The sequence below is a fragment of the Eretmochelys imbricata genome, chromosome 10 (assembly GCF_965152235.1).
Source record: "Eretmochelys imbricata isolate rEreImb1 chromosome 10, rEreImb1.hap1, whole genome shotgun sequence".
Taxonomy (NCBI): Eukaryota; Metazoa; Chordata; order Testudines; family Cheloniidae; genus Eretmochelys; species Eretmochelys imbricata.
In genome coordinates, this window is record NC_135581.1 from 72287568 (window position 1) to 72305315 (window position 17748).

Consider the following 17748-nt stretch of genomic DNA (forward strand, 5'->3'; position numbering starts at 1 on the left):
GAAGTCAGAAAAGCAGTCTCCTTAGGCATTCCAGTCCTGGATTCAACACCCAAACACTAGACTTAAATATGAGTGGTTGTTTAAAACCAATTTCATCAAACAAAAGGGTTCTTCCGATCCACATACCCAGGTCAATATACAACTCAGTTCTTACCCAATAATCACGCTGTTGCCAGTCCTTTAGTATCTAAAATCTAAAGGTTTATTTATAAGAAGAAAATAAAGAAGGAAGGAAGGAAGGAAGGTGAGAGTCAAAATTGGTTAAAGGAATCAGATATGTACCACAATTGCAAAGTCCTTGGATCAGGCTTGTAGCAGTGATGGAATAAACTGCTGGCTTGTTAAGTCTCTGGTGCTTCCAAATCACTGGAAGGTCCTCAGTCCCTTAGTTAGAATGCTCCCATTAATATAGTCCTTAGTCCAGAGGTTTGAGAAGGGAAGAGGCAAATGGAGATGTTTCCAGGGCCTCTTATAGTTTCTCTCAGGTGAAGAGAAACTCACTGTGCAAAATTACAGGTAGCAGATGGTGTTTGGGGTCACATGGGCAAGTAACATGTCCATGCCTGATTTCGCTTGGTCACAGCAGAAGACATTACCTATATTCCAAATGAAATGTTCACAGGCAAGTCCATTAAGTGTAGATGGGCATATCCCATGGTCCATTGTGAGTTAAGTGTTCCTTGATGAGCCATTTACCTTGAATAGTCCCTTCAAGATGAGCAGGCTAAATACCTTGTGGGTGCTACCCAGGAGCAAACATATTTGAAATACAGGTATAAAGCCAATACTCAGAACTTCAAATACAAAAATGATACATGCATACAAACAGCATAATCATATTCAGCAAATCATAACTTTTCGATTGACACCTTACTTGACCCCCTTTGTACAAGATTTGTTGCAATTATATAACAGTGGTAACAACAATGATCTACATGGTCATATTTTAATGAGATAACATCACAACCACCAATCTAAAACAAAGCTATATCACCATGGAGTCATCCATATTTTCCACCTGTAATTATGTGTAGACATGGTTTAGGACATGCAGATATCTAAATATTTAACTGTGCTTGAAAATCAGGTACATAGACATCTAAGTGACATTTTCAGACTCAATTAATGGCTTTCTGTGCAAAAAGGGAGGCCAGATTGACAGACAGCAGGACACAGAGCTGTAGACAGACTAGCACATAGTATATATGTGTACACAAACATTGTAGCCATGTACATTTATTATTCATCACACAGCCCCATAACTGTAGAGGTACTTACAGTCAAATTAAAAGAACATATGCTACAAGGAACAACAATTATGCACAAGGAAGCATGGATATATCATCCACATGGAGATCAGAGCAGGAAGTCTGAAAAATAAGTGGGGCTCAGACACAGATTCAAGCTATATCTACTATATAGGATGGAATGCTGGGCCTGCTGCACAAAGTTCAGTTCTGGACATAAACTTCAGTGACGTTTAGAAGGGCTTGGACCCAGGGTTTGACTTTGAACCATCTCTGATGTGGTGCTAATGAATTTAGTTTGCTGAAAGATGCTACAATCAGTGCTCAAGTTCTCTATCTACAGAACAGGTGCAACAACCTAAAGCGAATCAGAAACGTTCAAGGACAAAGAAACATAACACATTGCAACTGGAATAAATGAAACAAAGAGGTAGCTCCAGCTCGATTGGTAAGACAACTTCCCTAATCTGAGACTTACCCAGGTCCCTCAGCCTTCCAGTGGACTGCAGTTCTACAGGGTGAACCAAAGTGAGCATTTTTCTAAGTGAGCTGTTAGGGACTGAACTAAGCTGGTCTCAGCTGGAGGGCACCCTCGGTATATTCTACAATAACTGTGCCTGCAGGTAGGGTGCAGAGTTATGGAGTCAACATTTGATAAGCCCCTTATGTGTATTCTTTATTTATACAGGGATTGTGCATTAGCAGCCACCATCAAAAAACATTTGCCTACCAGAGGCGGGTCTTTAAATAAAGGCCAAAGAGATTTGCACTGGAAGCCTTGGAGATGCTTTAAAGTGGTCCTTACTGCAGGCTATTTGACATTCTGCATAAGGAAGAAATCTCAGTAAGTAGGAAAATCCCATATTTGAATTTGTAGACAGATTTGACACAGGCTCTGTACATATTGCTACCATCATCTGACCTTCTCCGGCTTCTCACTTAGTGGCTAGAAAGTGCCTCCTATTTTAAAACAGGCTGAGATTCTCATTAATCACCAAGAAATGACACAAAAGTCTCAAATGTTTTCACTGTGGCACCTCACCCAAAGTGTGACTGTCACAGAAGCTTTGGAGAAAGAAATAACAGTGAAACTGAATCATTTTTACCAACTATTAAAATCGGGGGTACGTCTAAACCATATACCTGAACTGTGAGGTGGTCTGAAACTAAATCTGGATCAAGATTATTGGGAAGCAGTCCCTTTGTTATTAGTGGCCTTGGATCTTAACACCCCTCTAATATGGTACTTTCAAAGTTGAGAACAGCTTCCAAATTTTGCAATTTTGAGTTTCTTTCTGTTTAAAAAGCTGGAAAGGGAGAATGATTGGCTCAGAGAATTTGCAATAGGAGACAGAGTCCTTGATTTTGAAGTTGTTGGCTGAAATTGATCCCAATTTGGTAGCAATAAAAATCCTTGCCATGTGAGGGCTGCTCAGGGGGTCTATAGGAAATGAGTTTGTATTTCTCAGTGCAGTTCCTAGTGAGCAGGTGTCTACCACAAAAGAAGAACTGATTAAGTGATTTGCAACAGAAGCACTTTTTCTGCCACCTTCAATGCACTGAGTGGATTTACAGCAGCATACCATAACACATTATGAGCATAACAATATTTATATAGCAGTTTACATTTTTAAAGCACAGTGTAAAAATTAACCAATTACTACTCACATCTCAAAAGTTATAACTGAACTGGAGAACATTTTATTCTGTAGCACCTGCTTGGCCTGTTATAGTAAATAAAGACCATATGTATTTGTACACACATACACACATGGGCTAAACAGTTACAGACTTTAATTGCATTTTGTCTCTGCTGATTTTCTCTCAAATTCTTCCCCATCTTGCCTCTGAAATAACTTAAGTCTCTTTGGTACCACTAGATGGCAGCATGTACATACAAAATAGACTTCTGCTGGCCTACAAAGATCAGAGAAAAATCATCGTCTTCTTAGATGTATTGTGATAGCTCCCAGGACCTCTAGTCATGGGACAGGACCTCATTGTGCTAGGCACTGTATAAACAGAAGAAAAAGTTAGAAATATGCCAATATCGTTTAACATGGAAGGATGGAATTAGTATGGAACAAAAATCTCAGGGGATAGTCCCTCCCCTACAGGCTGAGAAGGGTAACCTACTGGTGGAAAGAAAAGGAGTACTTGTGGCACCCTAGAGACTAACAAATTTATTTGAGCATAAGCTTTCGTGAGCTACAGCTCACTTCATTGGAAAGCTTATGCTCAAATAAATTTGTTAGTCTCTAAGGTGCCACAAGTCCTCCTTTTCTTTTTGCGGATACAGGCTAACACAGCTGCTACTCTGAAACCTGTCGCTACTGGTGGAGTTAATGTTGCTGTCCTAGTCTTGTAGAGGAAACCAGTAGGAGGAGTTTTGTCCATTTCTCTTTTGATTATTCTCTTTAACTGGTTCATCTCTTTTCCTCCTCTGTTCCATTTTTCCTTTGTGACTCACCCTCAAACACCCATCTTGGCAGGATGAATCTCACGCTCCCACCAGCCACAAAGGATGTGTGTGTGTGTGTGTACGCTCACAGAGAAGTGGGTTGTGGGAGGGAAATAATGGGACTTGCAGCCATACTAAGTGGTATAACAGAGGCAGAAGGATTCAGCCCAGGAGGCCAGATCATGCCCTATAGGTCTCATCATCCCTATACAGCTTCCCCTGTCTCTGAACACCCGTCATGCCCTTGGTCTCATGGTGAAATTACCAATGACAGTATTAACTCCTGAGCAGATTTCCTCCATACTTTCGAACGTCCCCTTAAGGGAGAGCTCCATGAGGTAATACCCACTGGGTAAGCCATGTTCTCCCTAGCTCACAGGAGCTATGATGACTGGGAAGAGACCTCATTGGGCAGGAGCAGTTCAGAAGCTCAGGTAACTAGATAACCCTGGTCAGAAGCCCTGAGAACCACCCGGATCTCAAGGGATCAGTGGTATTTGATTAGGTAAATGTCCAGCTTCTTCCATGCTGGGCCCACCTCTATGCTGATGGAAGAATTTGCTGGGAAATCCACAGGGGATTCAACAGGGAGCTTTCTCCATCTTGCCTTCTAGGTTTTCCTGTGGGAGGTGCAGGATCTGCCTAAGGAATTTTTGGCTTTTGAGGGGTGATTTTTCTTTCAGTGCCCACATAATTTCCCCTCTAGAGCCAAGGTGTCTCCATTGGTTCAGTAACCAACGTTGTGCTTGTGAATGCAGCAAGCTGATCTGCAGCTCTGAGCAACAATCCAACCACAATAACAAATTCCATTTGCCAAGACATCCCCAAGGGCTGTTTGGGCGAGGCACAAGAATTGAATGTGCTATCACAGCTCTGTCAGCTTAGCAAGTACGGCTCTAAGTTCCCTTGGGTCAAATCAGTAGCAATGTTGAATAGGAAGCTGCCACACAATCATTGTTCTTGACTATGACTGAATTTTAAAGAGATAGAAAAGCATTGTGTTTACAATCAGCTCTATGTCCCTTTCATCTATCACCTGCATTTCTCCTCTCCCCTGTTAGAAAGGAGAGTTACACGGAAAAAACAACAAAACAGGAGTTTTATTTCACAACTGCTCAACCCCATGTAACCTGAGCTGCTCCTAACCTTTGGCCTGAGACAACACAGACTTATTATTGTGACTTTCCCTGTCTTGGCCAACATACCAGGGATTGAACTGGGGGCCTCCAGAACTTTAAAACAAACAAACAAACAAACAAGAAACACAAGCTACTACCATTTGAGCTAAAGAGCCACTGATTGCTAGCTAAAGGCTGTAACAGATTCATATATCCTGCAGATTGGGCCCTGAGTAGGAGCTGTAACACACATACCAATGCGTTAGAGCAGCTGGTCTCAAACTGTGGGTCAGGACCCCAAAGTGGGTCGCGACCCTGTTTTAATGGGGTTGCCACGGCTGGCGTTAGACTTGCTGGGGCCTGGGGCCACCGCCCAAGCCCCACCACCCAGACCAAAGCTGAAGACTGAGGGCTTCAGCCCCGGGTGGCGGGGCTCAGGTTAAAGGCCCTCTGCCTGGGGCTGAAGCCCTGGGCTTTGCCCACCACCTCCACCCTGGGGTGGCAGGGCCCAGGCTTTGGTTCCCCCTCCTGGGGTCATGTAGTCATTTTTGTTGTCTGAAAGGGGTCGCGGTGCAATGACGTTTGAGAACCCCTGTCTTATATGAGTGTGATGGCTACAGGTTTAACATTCACTAGTTTCGGCCCCCATTTTAAATCTTGTCACAAAAAAGGTCTTTTTAAAAAAATGAAACTCAATTGATATGGAAACCTTTTACATTATTTTTTTAAACAAATTTCAATGTAAGTAGGATTTTTATTCAAACAGGGCCCAATCCTACATTTACTGAAATAAAACAAATATTTCTGTCAGCTTTAACTGGCTTTGGATCAGGCCCACCTTCCACAGTTCCTGCACTAGTTTTGCAACCCCAAAGAAAGGTTTTAGGCTAGTTCCTGCAATGACTATAAAGGGAAACGGACTAGAAACCAAAATGAAACCAACCAGTCTAATTTTACTGACAAAGCCCTGTTAAATGCAAAGAGGAAATAACCAGCATGCATGACACAAAGTACATTTGGTTTTAAAAATTCTTGATTTGAATAATCTAATAGAAGGAGGGAGATTTTTAAACCAATCTGTCTCTCTCTATAAGGTACCTCTCACCTGGGTATTTAAGTTCTGATGCCAACAGATGAATTTTATACTGACAGTCTCTTTTTGAGAGTCAAAAGACTGTGTTTTCCTGGAAATATTTTTGTTTCAAAACAAACGAGTTAAGCAGGCATCCAGTCAATATACAATATCCAAACAGAACTGACTTGAAAGAGAATTGGCCACATTCCTGCATAGTGTAACCCCAGTAAAGTGAAGGGAGTTGCACCAGGGCTGAAATTGCCCAATATTTTTCATGAGGCATCAAACTGCTGTCTATGACAAACTGCCTCAGGCAGGACAGCAACTGGAGCAGGTCCAAAGGGGCCTGTGTGAATTCAGAAAGAGCTGATATTTCTCCAGAGGGAGCTCTTTCTTAACTTTGAAATCTTCTGCTTCACGCTGAGAAGAGAATCTTGCACTTGGCTTTTCAAAAATCTTCAAGTGCTGAATTTAGCACTTTCATGCTTTTTATTCCATGTTCACAACAAGCGGAACAGAAAACCTTTGAAAACTTCCTAGCAGCACCTTTCCCTCTCACAACTCCATTATCAACAAACTGCTCCACAATGACCAACAATGAGACTGGCAGGACACAGTTATGTCTATACGAATATCAATATATCACTAGGAAACAGGGCAACCTTTCTGGCAATCTTATTTTGGCCATATACAAACAGATCTGAGTGCAGTTCCCTGTCTGGCACAGACTCCCTGTGTAACCTTGGACAAGTCACTTAATTTATCTTTGCCTCAGTTTCCCTTCTATGAAAAGGAAATAATAATACTCTCGTTGCCTGTCTTGTCTCTTAGGGCATGGATTTTCTCTTGCTATGTGTAAGTATAGTGTTTAGCATAACGGGGTCCCAATTTCAATTGACACCTCCACGCATTGCTAGAATACAAATAAATAATAATAATAATAAAAGTGCATAGATATTACAATATTGGGCACTCTGCAAACACTGACAATAGATAGCCAGGCATTTATAGCTTTTTTACATTTTTGACATGGTTTATATTTAGCCTTTTAGTCTGATCCCATTACCTTTCTCAAATTTACCTCTGACCTCAGCCTGTCCTTCCTCCAGTTCAGCTGTAATTTCTGTCCTATCCTTTGCCATCTCTGTATAACTGAAATCTCCAGCAGCTCCTTGGCACGTGTTGGTTTCTTCCTGGCTACCATGTAAATAATTGACCAAAACCTTGTCTATTCTCTGTGCTAGCAGGTTGCTTCCACTTTGGTGACAGTTTATCCCCTTCCCTAAAGGTGCCTAATAAATGTCATCCCTTGCATACAGCCAACCCAGGATTGGGGATGCACAGGTGAGCCCAGAACACACCTCCCTGCCATCCTGAGCTGTCTTTTTGCTCCTCAGTCATAGCCAAGGGTCTGGCTCAAAGTTTTTCAGTTTTTATTTGGATTTTCTTTACCTGGGCTCCTCAATGACTAATTTAGAAGCCTGTTCCCCTGCAATGCCTCATTCCAATCAGCCCATAATACCCCTGCTCACTCTGTCTGGGTGCCTGCTCTGCTCAGGAATATGGTGATGTGACTTCTAAACATTACGGGTCCCAACATACTCCACCGTGATCCAGTCAGATGTGGGGAGGGTCCCCAGGTTCCATCCCTGAATGTTCACAGTTGCTCAAGAACTCCAGACGCTCCCAGGAAACATCATTCTGACATATAGACGTGTAACACCATCTACACGTCCCGAAAGCAAAAGGTAGCCCTGGTAGAAGCAGCACAAGTTTCCTTTGCACTGCCCTACCAATGTGCCTCAGTCACCTCCACTCAAGATGACCATCTGGTGCTCTATGGTTCTTCAGTGCCATCTCTACTGAGACCACCAGTACGTGGCATTGTTGTGAGGGGACCCTGTTGAGCTCAGCTGTTGAGCTGGGACCACTTAATGCCTATCTGTCCTCTAGGAACCATGCTGAAGTCACCAACTAGCCTTCAGATTGGAACAGATTTCAAGCACTATTGATCTCAGCCACATTCAATCCAATGATTACTAAGTGAAAGTTTCTATACTCCGTTACTAATTCGCTGAGCCACTCAGTTCCCTAGCCATAAGCACACTATCCTGTGCAGAACAATGTTTCCAAAATCATAGAAAAAAGAGATAGAAAAGATCTAATTAGGTCATCTAGTGTAGACCACCTGCTGATACAGGTTTGGTCCCTTACTGTCAATTTAACGTTTGTTCAAGCTAAACAGAAATGAAGTGAGAAAATAGATTCCTGCCTGATGGCAAATCAAAGCTCCTTTGTGTCTAACACAGGGGAGAAACTGATCAAGAAGAGTTCATGCTGAAGTGGAGTTTACCTCTGAATGATTGCGAAGGTCATTGCAACCTTCGGTTATCTACTGTGGATGGAAAATTTACCTGGGATGAACTTTGTAGCTGGGGTTCCACAGAGAAGGAATTCAAGGACAAAAGGGGTACAGACTATCAGTACTTTTTGAAATCTTCACTGCAGTAAATCCATGATATCTGGTGTTCAAATCAGCGTTTTTGAAGCTACAATTTCTCATTGTACTTCTACTTTGATCCCAGAGTAAAATCATTGTGTGGAATTTTTGACATCACAGTCAGCTCCACAGCAACCAACAGAGAGTATAAACATAATCATAATGCTTGGTGTAGCGTCTTCCTTTGAGAATCGCATTGTATTTGATAAGCATTAATGAGGCAGGGAAGCAGGGATATATTACCCACAGTTGTTACATGAGGAAACTGAGTCAGAGAGAGGCTTAAGTGACTTGCCCAAGTCACACAAAGAGTAGGTGGACAAGAACCCTAGCACTCGATCTTTTGCTTTATCTTCCCCTGGATGTACTCCTCACCTGGAAAGATTGCTTCCCAGCAGTATTTGATGGAGAGGTTGGGCTGTGAAGGGAAAAAGCTTTTAGACTGGCAACAGCTGGTCCCCTTGCAGTCTCAGAGGGAAAGTCAAAGACTAGACAGACCAGGGAAAATGAACTATCTTCTCATCACTACAGGTGCTTCCACTAGGGCAGGGTTGAGACTGTTGGTTGGGTTGTATGTGGGAAGTTTTCCCTGATGCTGCTTGGGTTTTATCTATTCTGTAGAGAAACAGAGGACTTTGTGCTCCAGGGCTGTCGGTCTTGCACCATTCAACAACAACAGCGGCGATCCATAGTGCTGACTGTCCATAACCTGAAGTGAGCTGTAGCTCACGAAAGCTTATGCTCAAATAAATATGTTAGTCTCTAAGGTGCCACAAGTACTCCTGTTCTTTTTGCGAATACAAACTAAAATGGCTGCTACTCTGAAACCTGTCATAACCACATTGTATGGCTTTATTCTAGGTGTCTAAGATCTCCACTGGATCTTAGTGTTGCAGCCAGGTTCATTGTGGGCTACTGCGTGACAGCTGCCTGTCCGTGACTGGGCCGTGACTCCTCCTGACCTCAAGTCCAATCTTCAGAGCTCGATGTGCAGGGGACTTTGTCTCTTAGGTGGGTTTCTTCAGCTGACAGCCTAGTGAAAATCATGACTGTCCTGAGAATTTCAGAAACGGTGGCAGACATCTCTCACTTCTCAGAGAAGAATTTCTGTTCCAAATCTCTGCAGCTGATAATCACGCATGAGCAAACTCAGAGATGATAAGCCACTCACAGCTCTCTCTCTCTCTCTCTGTGTTTTATTCCCCCACACCTTCAGGGATGACTTCCCAGAGGATCCTCCCTTGTCTGATATCACTGAGATCTGGGAACTTGCTGCAAAAGTAATATTGATTTTTAAGCAAGACTATGTAAATCTAGCATGTTTGGTTATTGTAGTTCCAGAAATTCCCTTAACAACAACATAATCATTAAGTCTGAAGTTCTTCATATAAAAAAGACACTGTCCAGGAATGAATAAATGCTGAGCCCATCACCCTAGTGTGTAACAACCAGGAATTCCATAGGCATGACAAGGAAACAGAGAAAGCTGCAGTGCCTCTGTTACAACAGAGGATTGAGAGACAGGCACATTTTAGCACAATCCCAGATTTTAAGTCTTGCCCATAGAGCCATATGCTCTGTTGCGCTCAGGTGGCACAAAGGGTCCAGAAAGCACCAGATCTGTCTAGCTGAGAATTCTCCCATTGTGGGGAAGCCTCAGCTGGTGCAGAGCCTGAGTAGCCAGTCCTCGCACACCACCCCTCCAATTCAGCCCTGGCATAAAGGTATGTGCCAGGGCAAGGAGGAACATAGAATAAGGACTGGAAGGGACCTCGAGAGGTCATCTAGTTCAATCCCCTGCACTCATGGCAGGACTAAGTATTATCTAGACCATCCCTGACAGGTGTTTGTCTAACCTGCTCTTAAAAATCCCCAAAGATGGAGATTCTACAACCCCCCTACACAATTTATTCCAGTGCTTAACCACCCTGACAGTTAGGAATTTTTTCCTAATGTCCAACCTAAACCGCTCTTGCTGCAATTTAAGCCCATTGCTTCTTGTCCTATCCTCAGAGGTTAAGAACAACTTTTCTCCCTCCTCCTTGTAATAACCTTTTATGTACTTGAAAACTGTTATCATGTCCCCTCTCAGTCTTCTCTTCTCCAGACTAAACAAACCTATTTTTTTCAATCTTTCCTCATAGGTCATGTTTTCTAGATTGTTAATCATTTTTGTTGATCTTCTTGGGACTTTCTCCAATTTGTCCATGTATTTCCTGAAATGTGGCGCACAGAGCTGGACATAATACTCCAGTTGAGGCCTAATCAGTAGACAGGAAGAATTACTTCTTGTGTCTTGCTTACAATACTCCTGCTAATACAGCCCAGAATGACGTTTGCTTTTTTTGCAACAGCGTTACACTGCTGACTCACATTTAGCTTGTGATCCACTATGACCCCTAGATTCCTTTCTGCAGTACTCCTTCCTAAACAGTCATTTCCCATTTTTTATGTATACAACTGATTGATTCCTCCTAAGTGAAGTACTTTGCATTTGTCTTTATTGAATTTCATCCTATTTACTTCAGATCATTTCTCCAGTTTGTCCAGATCATTTTGAATTTTAATCCTATCCTCCAAAGCACTTGCAACCCCTCCCAGCTTGGTATCATCCGCAAACTTTATAAGTGTACTCTCTATGCCATTATCTAAATCATTGATGAAGACATTGAACAGAACCGGACCCAGAACCGATCTCTGCAGGACTCCATTCGTTATGCCCTTTCAGCATGACTGTTAATCACTGATTACTTTCTGGGAATGATTTTCCAACCAGTTATGCACCCACCTTATAGTAGCTCCATCTAGGTTGTATTTCCCTAGTTTGTTTATGAGAAGGTCATGCAAGACAGTAACAAAAGTAACAAAAGTAACAAAAAGTAAAGTCAAGATATACTACATCTACTGCTTCCCCCCATCCACAAGGCTTGTTACCCTGTCAAAGAAAGCTATCAGGTTGGTTTGACATAATTTGTTCTCGACAAATCCATGCTGACTGTTATTTATCATCTTATTATCTTCTATGTGTTTGCAAATTAATTGCTTAATTATTTGCTCCATTATCTTTCTGGGTACAGAAGTTAAGCTGACTGGTCTGTATTTTCCTGGGTTGTCCTTATTTGCCTTTTTATAGATGGACACTGTATTTGCCCTTTTCCAGTCTTCTGGAACGTCTCCCGTCTTCCATGACTTTTCAAAGATAATTGCTAACATGATAACATGCTGCACTCTGGCTGTGTTTAACTGGAATACGGTCCCATAGGGGCCATTCCCAGCCACCATTAGCAAGAGGAGGCCCCAGGCTGCTTTAACCTACACCAAGGCCAAGACATAACAGGTTCCCAGCAACAGCAGAGAGGAAAATAGCCCTAGTGTTTGCTGACCTGCGGACTCAGACAATTCTTCCCATCAGCCCTTGAGCTGTCCAAGAGATATGGTAAATTATCGGAATCATCAAGAAATATCATGGTGAATTATCAGAGTAATGGCTTCTGAGATGCTTTGCTTTCATAACACTGACCCATTGTTTCCTTGCATCCCCTCTTTCTGTCTGGTATATTCATCTGTCTCTTCTCTTATATGTAAATTGGAGTAGGGATCTTTTTTTTCTTGTGTGTTTGTACAGTGCTTAACAAAATAGGGCCTGCTCCCTGAATGGGGCTCCTAGGAACCACAGCAATACAAATACATAAAATAATAACATATATTTTGAATAAGTTCAAGCAGTTCGTTTTCAACCAAGCAACTGGCAAACAACAGCTCACTCAACTCACAGACTAGAACATGCTCTTCGAATGAAAGCTCAAGCACAAAGCAGAGAGAGGAGTGATGAAGAGATTTACAGACTACCTGTCATTTAAACCAACGATTCATCCGTGATCAAGGTTATTAAACAGTGAACAAAACATCCAAATCTCAGACAATATGAAGCAAAATGAAAATGTCATAAAACAACTAATTACCAGCCTTGCCTCAATCACTACACTAAATACTTCCAGCCTAACAAACCACAATTCCATTTTCTCCTTGTCAGATTGTGTAATTGATATTTGCATCGGCAGTACCAAAACAAAAAATATGAAGGTGTTGATAACTTTGCAGTTGCCATCTCTTAAACCTTTCAAAAGATTGTAGGGACAGGATGGCAGTGAAGGACTGATACTCTCATAGTGGGATGTGTAGCAATTCACCTCTATGCCACCTACTCACACTGAACCCCGACCTGTAGTGAGTTACTGTCTGGTTGCCTATGTGAAGTAGACCAGTGCTCTTGGTCCCTGTACCTGCAGGCTGTAGTTGGGAGCTGGACCTTTGATTTCATTGAGTCCGGATTTCACCCAAAGTATGTAAAAATTTCACCCTCCACAATTATGGAGCTGAGTCTGGTTTTCTTGGATCACTCTTCTCTTTCTGCTGTTTCCAAAGGAACTCTTTTGTGGCCAACTAGCCTTATAGAGTACACAGAGTCTGCAGGGTGAAACAATTGCCAGGATCCTTGTTGAAGCACTGATGACTGTAATCACTGCTGGTCCATAACTTGTGCTTTTTGAGCCCATGCAAGGATGGAGAGTAGTGGAGGGCTTTGCAAATCTCCTAAACTAGGAGGTCATCGTCAATAAGAGTCATTTCCCCGCTCCACAGCTAAGATCAAGTAACAAGCAGTAACTTTCATTCGAGTGTCCCTCATTCACACGCAGACAATCTAGGCAAACTTCCCCTCAGCCATAGCTCAGAGCCTAGCTTCGGCGGTGCCTGAAATGTCAAGGGCTTTAATCTTCTCCATTGCTGTTTACACCCCTGTTCTTTCAAGTTTTGCTTTCACGAACTGTAATGGGGCTGGTTGGCTGGTGAGATGCAAATGTCCCACAGAAATAATTTTAGTTCTAAAGACTTGACAACTAGGACTTGGGTATTTAAATTGCACTACAGAAACAAAAATGAGAATCCATTTGTTGAGAGAGTCTTCCTCTCGGGTGCCACATAATTGTTATCCGTTCCACCTCCAAAGTGACTCAAATCAGCCTGGTGACATTTGTCACAATGAAGGCAGTTATTAATAGGCTGCATATTTATGAGGCTCCTTTACAATGCAAATTGCACTTCTCACTGAGCCGCCTTCATACCTGCTTTGGGGCCACTTTATCTGCATATTCCTGACATCTCACCTCTGCCTGGCATGAATTCCCTTAGAGGAAGGAGGGGGGAAAAACAACCTCAGCTGGTCCTCTCCAGAGCTCAAAGTTTGAAGTATCCAAAAAAACAAACAAAAAAAATCACTCGAGATACTGGTGCAGAGTTGCAGAACACACACTGTTCTAATAAGAATGCAAACAAACAAGTATTCACAGGATAATGTAGAGTTACTATTAATGCTGTGAACAGGATGAGTCCCACAGAATGACTAATATACTGGGCACTATTTTTCTTTCCATCCTTACTACAGGGGAAGTCACTGATACTCATGTCACTGACATACATCCCTTTGTCCATCTATCATCCATCTGTCCACTTGTCTAGCCATTGATCTGTCCGCTCTCTATTTAAATGCTGGGAATGGAAATAAGATTCAGTTCAGTTCTATCCAAGTAAGACTTGGACTCTCCAAAAAGACCGGAAGAGTTACCTGTTGGGTTGTCTATCAGGAGAATGTTGCTACTCCTCCACTGGGGGGAAAGTCCAGAGCAAGCAGACAGATCTTGCAACAGTCACTATAAGTGACAAGAATCAGGCTCATTCTGACCTCCAGCGGTAAGGAATTCCATAGATGTGAGCCCTCCATCGAGAATACTTCACTTCCACTATCTATGACAGCTCTATCCTCACTCCATAGAGTGAGAGGCAGTCTCTGATGGTCTGTGCTGGAAGAAGTATTTTCTTCATGTCATGCTTAGAAGGAGGTAGGTATCTTCATGATGTACCAGCTGCATGGCCTTCATGGCCTACCCTGGGTAGAACACAGTGCATTAGTCTAGCCTGGAGGTGACAAAAGCATGGAACATCATGGTTAGGTTCCTCATCCAACATGACCTGGAGGCTGAATTATGCTATGAAAATCAGTGGGCAGATATCCTTCATAGATATCCTCATCGTAGGGGATGAGGTCATAACTCCTACCAGATTGTGCAGATTTTCTTCTGGAATGTTTGACGTGGGTTCTTCACAACAGGAAGCAATTAGACCTAAAACTGAACAATCCATATTGATGAAATGGCTCTGTTATGGTAGTTAGGACGTCAAAGAAGCTATGGCCAAGCAGACGAGGGATCTCTTCATCTTCTTCCTATACTCCCATGCTGCAGCTATGAACTACTTATATAGAGCCAATTGTGTTTAGAATCAGTTTTGCATGCATTTCATGCCTTCCAGCTTCATCTATCTAAAAAGTCAACAGTGTCATCAGCAAAGACCCTTGTGTGTAGGGAGCGGTGGGGAGAGAAAGGATGAAGACTGGAGACACCCAGGGGTCACTGCTTGCACCCCATGTTGGGGACATCAAGCACCCTTCATTCTGAGCATTGAAAATGGAAAGAAATTCAGGGGGAAAACACAAAAGAAAATCTGTAAATGTAAATCAGTGTACAATAGTAACAAGGACCTGAGGGAATTATTCTATCTTTCAGATGAGATCAATGTTCTGACCTCTTCTTGTCACTAAAGTGAATGAATGACATGTATACATACATAAATGTCTGGCACAGAGCACACTATGGGCAGTTGTCGAAAATATTCAGTACCCACAACAATGGCCAGATTTTCAATAGTTAAGCAACTAATATACAAAACTCTTCAAAAATCAGCCCATAAATATTGTAATGAGAGCTTCTGGGTGTAGAATGCTTTGAAAATCTGGCTCTTAGTTAGGTGCCTAAATGGAAGCTGAGATCTTTTGAAAACCTAGTCCCAATTGTGTGTGCTGAGCACTTGAAAATCTGGTCTTGAGGTCTTTTGTAAAATACATATAAAAACCTTGAGCTAGTTATGTATTCACACACCCCATACATTATTTCTAAATAGATTTTGATACTCCTTAGAGTCAAGGGTGATATAGAAATGTAACTTATTATTAATAATAATAACAATTATGACAGCCTGGGTTTCTGAACCAGAACATAGTCTCAGGCCATCAGTCCTGCTATTTTATTAGTAAGGCATGAGTCTTGTGGTGCTAAATGTATTAACGTGTAGATGACATCAGTGCACCGTTATGTACTTGTCCAAGTGCAGACAACAGCTAAAACTGGGGCCTGTTTGTTCCAAGTTCATGATGCAGATGTAGTGGTTTATTATACGCATATTCTCATCCCTTTTTTATTTGTTTTTTGTTAAGCTAAATGACCTCATTAAACCTCACATTTATTTATCCTGCTGAAATACTTTTTGGGCAATCCAAAAGCCAGTAATCATTGTCTGAAGACAGTCATCTGCCTTCCTAATGGATCTCGGTTACTTGTGCAATTGATTAATTAAGGAAAGAAAATCACTGCTGAGACTGGGAGAAGCATCTGCAACTTCAGCAGCCATAGAACTGAACTAGCAGCTCTCATGTAAAGCAGCTGAATTTCTTGTTCATGTATCCCTGTCTTCAATAAACTCCTTCCTCCATATATCAATTTAGGTACTTATACAACACCCCAACACCATAAGATCTATTTCAGTACTTATATAGCACCCCAACTCCATAGCATCTCTGTGTTTCCCATGTATTTAAAATTGGAGAAAAAAATAATTTCTCCCAGTCTTGCTTTCCAGCTGGTAGGAAAAACACAGCTAGATTAATGTATGGGTTTTCTTAGTTTGTTTATGCTTGTGTCACATGTTTCTGTGTGAGAGTGGATGTGTTGTGGGTGAAGAAAGTAGTGAGGGAAAGCTTAGTCAAATAAGTGACTTCTGCATTTAGTTCTGACTGTGGTGAGGCCCCTGGTCATTCTCATTTCTGACCAGCATGACTTCCATAGTCCAGGTCCAGCTCCTCCGAAGATTCTGTCTCAGGCACTCACCAGCTTCCCTCATTGTTCAACGGTTCCTTGTTGGACTGTATCTTAGTTATCGGGGTAGGTCCTGGTTGTGGTTGGGGGGAGGAAAGAGATGACAACTCAAATAGCAACCCTATGGAGTGCTTTACACATCAGAACAGAGATCTAGAACTGGGAAGCCAACGCCGAGAACAGAACACCTTTGTGACAGGTTGGTGGTGACGTGTGTTGATAAGCAGTTGGGCTGCTGTATTTTAGACCTGTTGGAGCTTTTCTGGGGTGTGTGGCTTTATACCTATATATTATGAGCAGCAGTAACTGCGACTGGTGGGCATTGTGTGGGCTCCAGTGGTAAATTGGAGTCTAAATACATGTACATAGATACATATTTTGCACAGTCTCAGTGACAGCTTATGAAAAGTAGTCATGCAAATGCTTATACATGTTTCCATGCAAACCTTGTCCATCTGATAGTCTGAAAATTGGCACCTTGTTGTTCCACCAATCTCCAGTTTGAGGAAGGCACCCTCACATTGTAAAGTGATTCTATTAGTGTCTTTCAATGACATTTCAGCTCAAGAGTATGGCTGATAGAATAGGAAATACAGAACTGAGTGTCCTACAAAATCTGGCTTTCTATAAGGTTCACAAATGTTCCAGTCTGCAAGCCTTAGCCTGATCTTAGACAAGGCTCCAGGCACATCCAAAGATCAGGCTGAATTTCTAGTGCGCTAAATGAGCCACTTCAGTGTGCTGAAAACTGACTGAGTTAAAACACCTAATCAGATCTGCAGAGAAATGTCTTGACCCTTTTAAGTGCTGAGCCACTGGCAATTCAGTTACATCGGGCCAGATTAAGCTAAGTTGTAATTGTTAGACGTCTACACTGTTCAACTCATTCCCTTCATTTACATATTAGACACCCCCCATTAGGCACCCAAAAGCTGCTGTGCCATTTTGTGGGATGGTAGATGAACCTTTAGGACACAAACGGCTTTTTTACAAATCTCTCAGCCAAATTTTCTTCATACTAGAAAACAAATAGTTTTACCATTTATGAGCTCCACAAAGCTAGGGCCCTATTGAAGGGGTTCTTATTCAAATTTTAATGGCATTTTACCTTTGTACCAGTCGTTCATGGTCTGGTCTCTATCTGGCCCCAAAGAGGTTGTTTCTTGTGCAATGGTGAAGAGCAGGGTACAAATGGGACAGTTTTAGTTACAATCATAAGATCCATAGGGAAAAATTGCTGAACTTTCTGCATTGCTCTCCTTTGGCATCAAATCACGACTTGCCCCCAAGTTTCAGACTTCATCTATAAATTTGTCTGTGAGGACACCCCATTGAAATATACAGACACCTCATGGGTTTTAA